The sequence below is a fragment of the Numida meleagris genome, chromosome 4 (assembly GCF_002078875.1).
Source record: "Numida meleagris isolate 19003 breed g44 Domestic line chromosome 4, NumMel1.0, whole genome shotgun sequence".
Taxonomy (NCBI): Eukaryota; Metazoa; Chordata; class Aves; order Galliformes; family Numididae; genus Numida; species Numida meleagris.
In genome coordinates this window covers 76046346-76055663 of record NC_034412.1, presented here as the reverse complement: position 1 = coordinate 76055663, position 9318 = coordinate 76046346, and positions in this window count along the sequence as shown.

The window sequence follows — 9318 nt, the reverse complement described above, 5'->3', positions numbered from 1 at the left end:
TGTCCTGGTGTCCTGGCAGGAGCAGAATTTGGGCCAGAGGGACCTAGAGGTCCCTTCCAACCTCAGCTATGCTGTGATGATATTGCAAGCCCGAGGAAAGGGTGGTTTTGTATGCCCTGCTGCCAACTGTAGTGCTCCCCAGTGCCTCACTCCTGGAAGCCCAGTGCCTGGACCCAGTGGGAGGAAAGATGGGGACAGGGCTGATTCTGAGCACAGCATTGGGCTTAGCAGCCCTTGAGGGAGGCAGAATGCTCTCACCCAACTTGCTTCATGTGAGTTGGGCACTGCAGTGGCTTCCAAACACTCGGTGCTGCACCAAGCTCCTGGGACTGCCCAGAGAATCACAGAATTGTAGAGACTGGAAGGGACCTCTAGAGATCTTGGAGTCCAACTCTCCTGCCAAAGCAGGCTCCCTAGACCAGGTTGCACAGGTAGGCATCCAGGCACATCTTGAACGTCTCCAGAGAAGGAGACTCCACAACCTCTCTGTGCAGCCTGTTCCAGTGCTCCATCACCCTTACTGTGAAGAAGTTCTCACATTTGTGCGGAACTTCCTATGCTTCAGTTTGTGGCCATTTCCCCTTGTCCTATCACTGCACACCACTGAAAGGAGTCTGGCCTCATCCCTTTGCCTCCCACACCTTAGGTATTTATAGACATTGATCAGATCCCCTTCTGAGTCTTCTTTTCTCAAGGCTGAACAGACCCAGGTCACTCAGCCTTTCCTCATGAGAGAGGTGCTCTAGGCCCTTTGTAATCTTTGTGGCCCTCCACTGGACTCTCTCCAGGAGATCCCTGTCTTTCACAAGGATCTCTCATTAGGACCAGTTGAGGTGCATCTTGCTCAAGGCAAGTGAGTTCTGCAGCAGCGTAAGGTCTCTCCCATCACCATCCCTGGAAAACCCTCATGGCCGGAGCACAGCACAAAGGCAGATGAGATCTGTGAGGACAGCTATTATGTGCAAGGGGCTACCCACACCCAGGAGGAACAGCGTTTGTTGTCAGAGCTGGGTTGAAGCTCCATAGTATAACCACAGGGCAGGTTGTGACACATGGGGCCACATGGCCTTATGGAAGGTGCCACTGCAGCATTCATGAAGGAGCTTGCAAATGTTCACAGCCTTCATGTGACTTCATTAATTAGCACTGAGCTCACAGGGAAGCCACTCTCACACTCACCCTTTTACCTCTTCCCATCCACAAAGCCTCAAAGTTGTACTTGTATTCCTTGATTCTGCACAGCTCAACTCCAACATAGGTTTACATCCTGGTAAGCTAGCTCAGGTGTTCAGACCTTGGTATCTGTAACTGGACTTTTCTGCTGCCATGGCAGAAGCATAAGTAGAATCACAGAATCATACATTGTATTCTTGTATCAAGGCAGGGACAATCACAGCATCCCATTAGTTCTGGATACATTACTCCAAATTATTCGGATCTAAATTATTTATCTACTTGCTCTTACTCCATTTAAAGAGACAACATCAGAATAATTATAAAGCTATACACATTGTAGAATGGTTTGTTCATCTCGTACCAGCAATATGTTCAGAAATATCATTATTAGCCACTGGCTAGAGCTATTCTCAGCTAGACCCAGCACACCCATTTGCCACCTCCTTCTGCAGGGCCATCAGCCCACCTTATAACTTTTTCTCATCTTCTTTTATGGTAAAGAAAATACACAGAAAAATATGTTCTTAAAAATAGTATACTGGTACCATTTGGTCCAATTGGTACCATTGATAGAGTGCGCTGGAAACTGCAACTCTGGAAATAACCGGTTTTAACCTTTTTGCTGTGTGCTTGATGGTCAATTCTATTCATGGCACAAATTGTAGCCGCTATTTGTATATAAGTCTTTTTCAAACCTAGGAAAAGATCAAGATGATTTAACACCAGAGATAAACATGTTGACAAGCAAAAACAAAAATAGCTGTCTCTTTTCCTTCTTTGGTAACAAGGGAAAACTATCTTTCCAGAGATAAGCATTTTCTGAGTCTAGCAACAGAGCACTATTGATTGTTTAGGTACTTGTTTAGCTACCCATTTTTAGCATCTATTAAAGTGATTTTACAATTCCTTCCATAATTCAAGGTTGAATGCTATATTTGCTTCTAACTGCAGCTGAATTTGACTGCTGTTTGTTCATTGTCAGCATTAGGAAAGGCAATCTATATTACCTATGATATAGGTAATAAAATATTAAAGCTTAATTAAAACAAGCAAACAAAAACCCTACAACTGCAACATAGTACCTAAGCAGCATAAGCAGACATTGCTGATTTTTTTTGCAAGTTTGACTTGTGTACTAAATCAAGTGTTCAGCCTGAAAAAGTTCAAGAATTTAATGACATGATGTTTGTAATTGAAAATGCCTCTTCTGAGTCAAGTGGAAAATCAAAACTATGAAATCTCAGATTTCTTATTTGAACAATTTGTTGGATATTTATTTGTTTATTAACAAAGAAAACTATCAAGGAATGAACAAAAGTGTCCATTTCAACAGAAGGGGAAATCAAACATAGGAAAACGTGTCTTTGACCCTCCCAGGTTTCCTACAGAAAGTATTGCTGTTCACCTGAGCAGCTTCTTCTCTGTCTCTTAAATTGTAATTTTCTAGTTTTTAAGCTGCAGTTCTCTGTCAACTGCACTTCCTAAGGGAGACAGAGCTGGGATGTTTCCCAATGCACAGGTAATCTCCAACTTCAGCAGAATTTCTGAACCACATCTGCCTCTGTGACACAAGCTATCTAGAGAAAAGCATTCTCTCAGGTTCTCCCTCTGAATTCTCTGACTTCAGAAGCATTAGTTGTACTTTTTTTTTTTTTTTAACTGATTACAGAAATAATCTCAATTTACTACACAGCCCACAAACTGTGAATTGGCATGATTTCCAAGGCAGCAACTTCCTACCCTTCTTCACCCGCTGGAACAAACACCTTTGGACACAGGGGAACTCATACTTCGCCACTAGAAGATCTGTGAAACCACCTGCATACTCTTAGAGAGAATAATAAATCTCATTGAAAACACCATAAACCACAAAGTTTCCTGAACAGATTCAAAACTAAGTTGCAATAAGTTTTAATCAACCCAATTTACATTAGCTGTTTCCTCAAGATTTCTAAAACAAAACTGCAGTTTGTTCCTATGACTAGATAAAGCAGTGATTTGGGGTAGCATGTAATTAATTTTTCTAATGCAAAGCAGTCAAGGAAATTTCTTAAAATAGCCTTTGGTTTTGCCTGCTACCAATTGCTGACACCACCTAGAGAACATTTAATGATCTTATTTTGTACTTTCTGCATGCAGTTAGAAGAGTTCAAATTTTGCCAGTACATGTTATTACTTGTTTCTGGATTTCCATTAGAAACCCTCACTATTGTTGCTGGAAATCTGAAAAATATATGGCTCTCCTTGGCCATTATAACTAAGAGGGAAGTAAATTTTACTTGATATTTTTCCTATGGTTTTTATTTCAGTCGCACATTAAATTAAATATTATGGAGAAGTTGACCTATTTTTTTTTCCATTACTCTTTCATTGTTGACTTTTTTTTTTTAGAGGATTTTTTCTGAATTTCATATATCAGAGCAGTACAGACAGCTAGCCAACTCTCATCTGGAAGAGTTACAGAAAGAAAAAACATTGGCAGCAGTACATAGAAGACAGAGAAACTATCACTTTCACATCTTAAGCAACGTGATCTTAAACTTCGAAACAAGGAAAGTATCTTTTTTGACATTGGAAATGCCTCATCATCAGGCCCTTTTACGTGACTTAACTTTATACTTAACTTGAAAACTGTTAATTAGAGTGCTAACCACACAAGCATGTAATCCTACAATATCTATTTTAAAAGATTATATATGCAGAAATATTTCACTGTAAAACTAACCAGCTCTAGTGTGAGTAAAGCTTGATCGCATGAAATACCCTTTGAAGTGCAAATGATAAATATTCCCACACCATTTAATTGCTCAATTTTCTTTATTACTAGAATCACAATTAAAACAGAAGCTTATTTGCATTAGCTTTCTAAGACATCCTTCCAAGAGTGAGTAAAGTATTAATGTAGAACTGTAAGAGAAATACTAATGCTAGGAGCAGTGATGATAGGGAGAAAACAAAGTAATTTCATGAACTAGGTTGTAAGTACTCATAAAACTCAAGTTTAAGTATTGGTTTTCTAATAGACTTTCTATACATCCAGAGGCTTAATTCCCCATTAATATAACAGCAATTACAAATCTTTATAGGGCTGAGACTGCTTCTTAATATGTATGTCCAAATATGGGGACAAGGGAATCTTAGAAATAAACAAAAAACCAAACAGTTCTTAACCTAAAACAAAATACCTGGACTCAGACAGTATAACCTACCTTGGAAGCAACACCTCTGACTCAAGGCAGTTCATCCTACCATTGGGCAGTAAAAAATTGTAACCAGCAAACTAATTGAAACTATTCCCCAACTGCACATTGCTTTGTACTTTGCCCTGCATGCTACTGCATTTACTGGTGGAAGTAAATGTATTTCTGAAAGGCACTGCCTCATGTGGAGAAAGAAACTTCTAAAGTCAACAGAACTGTAAAGACATTGTAGTTCTACTCTCAAGTTTTGAACTGTATACCAAGTAACTTGTCAATTTTCACAAGTTTTTGTCTTACCAAGTTGAGAAAATATCAGTAAGCAGAATATTCAAGTAGTGTTTTTTCTAGATGTGACCTCCCTTTTTCTCTCTTTCTATTCTTTTCATGATCCTGTCCCCCCAAATACAATTATGTTGCATTAGATTGTAGCTCTCACCATTTGAGAAAATAGTTTAACCTCTAGACTTTTTTATTTAGTCAAGACTGTCTCCCCTTCATTTGTTCTGGGTCCCCCGATTGGAATAAAATCCATTTCTTTGGACCAGAAAGAATAGAAAAAGACTTGGTTCTGGAGCCAGGTAATTAAACTACTGAATTACTTAATTAAGCTGCTTAAGCCTGAGAAGAAAACGGTGAAGTTGCAGTCACTGTCCCAAAGATAGAGCCAATAATTTATAATCTTCTGTACGTGGATTAAAAGAAAATATTGAGAACAAGAACTGGAGCCTAGCACATCCGTTCAGGATGCCAACCCATAACATCAGAGCAATTATGGTAGGGAACAAAGAGGGTGGTAGTACAGTTGGCTTTAATTCTTTAAACTATTGTGGTTGTCATGTTTCCTGAGACACCAGATCCTGTTGATACTTGGTAGGTGTTCCCAGGCAAATCCTGACAGTTGGAGCTCTCATCAGGAGACTAAAGACAAGAATGTTGATGTTCCTGATTCTGATCAGGTTTGGGCATTATTTGGTATCAACTAGTCCTAAGCATCAAAACATAGATGTGTTTTCAAATACTTGAGAGATCTAAAGGCTCTGCTGTGGATCTTAGAAAGCTCAGGGGCCTACTGATCTTTGGACTTTGGTAGAATATAAGGATTATCATTAGACCAGTCTACTGGAGCATAGGTAAAAGAGAGGAGCTTGAGGAAATACCAAAGCAAGATTTGAGTTTGACAGAAAGACTGTGAGAAATCCATCCTAAGCTGAAAGAAGTTGTGAAAGAAGCCTGTTGGTTTTGAATGCTGTGGAGAACCATATTATCAAGTGTACAATGCAGTGTTGCTTGCTTGGTGTGTGGTAGAGGCAGAAATGGAAGTAGCACAAAGTAGACCAAATCCCTACAGAGGATGACTTTTTCCTTGGTTTTACACTGGCATGATTATTAAGAAATTTTTTGCACAGTAACTAATAAGTAAAAGTAATCATATAAATGTTATATTAAGGTTTTGTATTGTAATGTTTATTTAAGCAAATGAAGATTGAAACAAAGACCTATAGTAATGAAACCAAAATCCCCTGGTTCATATTCCATGCCATTAAGTTATTATGAATTAATCTTAATTTGTCACAGCTGAACAATACTCACTGAAGGATTTAATGGTGGGTGGAAAACCAAGAAAGCCTGGTAGCCTTATGTGAAGTCACTGGGCATCAAAGAGTTGGCTTCATTAATTACCTTATTAGATGTGTGAATGTGTTATTTCTATATGCCAAAAGCAATATGTGTGTGTACATATAAGAAAAAGGAAACTTGAATATAATTCTATTAATAGAATATGCATATATCTATTTCTGAATTTGAAGTTGCCTTAGCTTCTGTGACTTGATCATCGATAACCTTCTGAAGATGATGTAAATCACAAAATCCAGGCTATGAACATGCATAAGGCCAGTAAACTAGTATGAAAATACAGCATAAATATATCTTCTTAGCATTTGCATCTCAAGATTGATGATTCTGGCCTGTAACCAATATTTAAGCTTTGCTATTTACTAGCTAGCCACTTTTGAAGATTTCTTAATCTTAAAACCAGAGACTGCTTTCTCAGTCACTTGGAAGTAACATTTTTCAGAAAATCCAGGAATTCTATTGCAGGAATTACAAACTTTGTTTCCTGGAAGAAAATAGGATGTAGCCCTCCAAGGGCAAAGAAATTTAAGTGCATCAATTGTTAGCTTTGATGTGCTCTTCCTCATAAAGAGTCCTACTTTAATTTGGGCACACTGGCTGTACAGTTGGAATAGTACATTCCTTCAAAATAATACTGAGGCTGTAACCATTAAAGAAAAATGTCATGCTATAGTGGTAATTATTCCTCATATTTTCATGGCATGAATATCTGGAAAGTGATCTGTTGGCTTGATATGAATAGACTTGTCCTTTTATTTGACCAAACTACTAGCTCCACATTTAATCTCTTTAAGCATGCTTAGATAGTATGGGTCAAATTCCACAGCCAAGTAAACAATCACTAAATTAGTGTCTTACTATACCATGGATGGCCTTTATTTCTTCCAACAATTCAGAACTATGCTCTGCTTTATGCAAATAGGCTTCATCAAGTCTGCATGCAAGGAGTTATCTTGGAAACTAGTTCAAGCGTAGATGTGCTGAGATATGCTTGAAATCTTGCTAGGCCTGTTTATTTCCAGTGCTTTTTACGTAAGGTAAGAAGTCACATGCAAATCAAAAACTGTACAGAGGGAATAGATTTGATATGAATACCAGTACACTATGTTTACAACAATTTTTCTATTTCTGTGTACAATCCCTGGTATCTCATCAATCCTTTACAGCCAGAAAATACTCAAAATTAGAAATATGAAAGCTGGAATACAGTAATATATGTGATGGGCATAGTTGTATGGATGCTTATTAAATGCAGTACAATAGGTATTATTTTGGTTCTTTTCTGTTAGAAAGTGCTATGAATACTGGGAATTTCTGTAGTTCCTTATCTTGCCTCCTCTAAGCCCAGCTGTGCAGTGCTCTTCAGAGCACGGCAGCATCTTGCAGTAACTCGTATGCTGCTCTTGACACTTCATTGGGAGTGTCAAAAGCAAGATCAGGTGTTTAACTGAGTAACTGAGTAGCTGGTGATTGGGGCTAAAATGGGAAGTCTCAGAGAAGCAAATAGGGAAGGAAGGTACATTGATGTAATATGGAAAAACATCGCTCTGTTTTGCAAGCTGTGTGAGTAGTGCTCAGCCTGTTCCACAGAATCACAGAAACTTCTAGTTTGGAAGGGACGTCTGGAGACCATGTGGGCCAACCTTTTGTTGAGTGGGGCCTGAGATGATGCTTGTCAGGGCCTTGCTTGGCTGCTTCCAGTGAATCCAATTCCATCCATTCCAAAGTTTGCTTGCTTTTAGGATGGAGAATCTTTTTCCTTATATCCGGGTGGATTTCTTCCCGCATCAACTTGTGCCTGTTGCCTCCTATTACACCATCATGCATCCTTGTGAAGAAAGTACCTTCATCTCCTCTATAGCTACCTTTTAGATATTGGAGGACTGTGATCTGATCTCACCTGTCAACCTGAACAAAACCAGTTCCTTCAATCTCTCCGAACATGTCAAGTTCAAGCTGTTAGGTTACTCCTCCATTATGACTGCACAAATTACGCAGGTGAAAGAGGCAGAAGAGTTACTGTCAAGGGCTGTTATGAAAACAGATAGTGGAATCCTACCTGATTTCTGGTGTGAAGTGTCAGTTGTACTGGCAAGACCTTCTTGTATCAGCTACCTGGGAATCTGGATCAGGAGAATGGTTGGTTCAGGAGTCGATTCAGTTTTCAATATTATGAGGAAATTGAGGAAGGGATGGTGGTAGTAGAAGCAAGTGGTTCTTAGTCTAGTGAAAATTTCTCCATGGAAGAAATGGTGTCCCAAAAATGGTCAGGAAATGTTCCCTGACTAAGAGGACTGACAAGTTTTTGACAGCTTTTTCTCTTTCATATCGGGATAAATCTGAGATCTGAGGCATAAATAAGAGTATTTCTTGGTTTATCAGCTCATGAAAAATTAGTGTTTCTGAAAGCTTTAAAAATGTAAAATACGTAATTCTGAAAATCCACACTCTTTTTACATATTGTTTTGATTGTAGACAATTTTCTGGCTATTGTTTTAAGTGAAAAATTCTGATTTATCTAAGACAGAAAAATGTAATCAGAAAACAACTAGTGACAAAGGCCAGCAGGAGTGCTGACAGTAACCCTAGGGAAAAGAAGGATCAGCAAGCAAAATGGATTTAAGTGCTGTGTTGTTTTGAAGAGATTGTTTTGATGATAAGAATGATCCTGGTGCCTTAGACCAAAAGTCACATACATGAGCCTTCCCTTAAATTAAGATCATTGTAGAGTTCATCTGTCTTCAGTGCCATGCTTTAAAAATTAGTGGCGAAGAAGAAAAAAAAATCTGTTTAGACACACATCATTAGTGGTAGGCTGTGTGGAAGGGAAACAAATGGGATGTGTTATCAAACAAGAGCAGATAAAGGAACTGCTCATCTTCTGTGTCTTGTGTACAGCACGTGCTTTGTTGTCTTGGTTACTCTGCCATATCACTTATTCTTACCTCAAGACTTAAGATTAATGTCTTTCACAGGTTTTCAAAAGATGTATGATGATTAATATGAAAAATGACTTGGAGTTGAACTTCGTCACAACATGCCCCATGCATATAGCAAGTTAACTGTCATAGAATCATAGAATCATAGAATTAGCTAGGTTGGAAAAGACCTACAAGATCATCTAGTCCAACCATCCACCTACCATCAATATAACCCCACTAAACCATGTCGCTCAACGCTATATCTAAATGTTTCTTGAACACCCCCAGGGACGGTGACTCAACCACCTCCCTGAGCAGCCCATTCCAGCACCTGACCACTCTTTCAGAAAAGTAGTATTTCCTAATGTCCAGCCTAAATCTCCCCT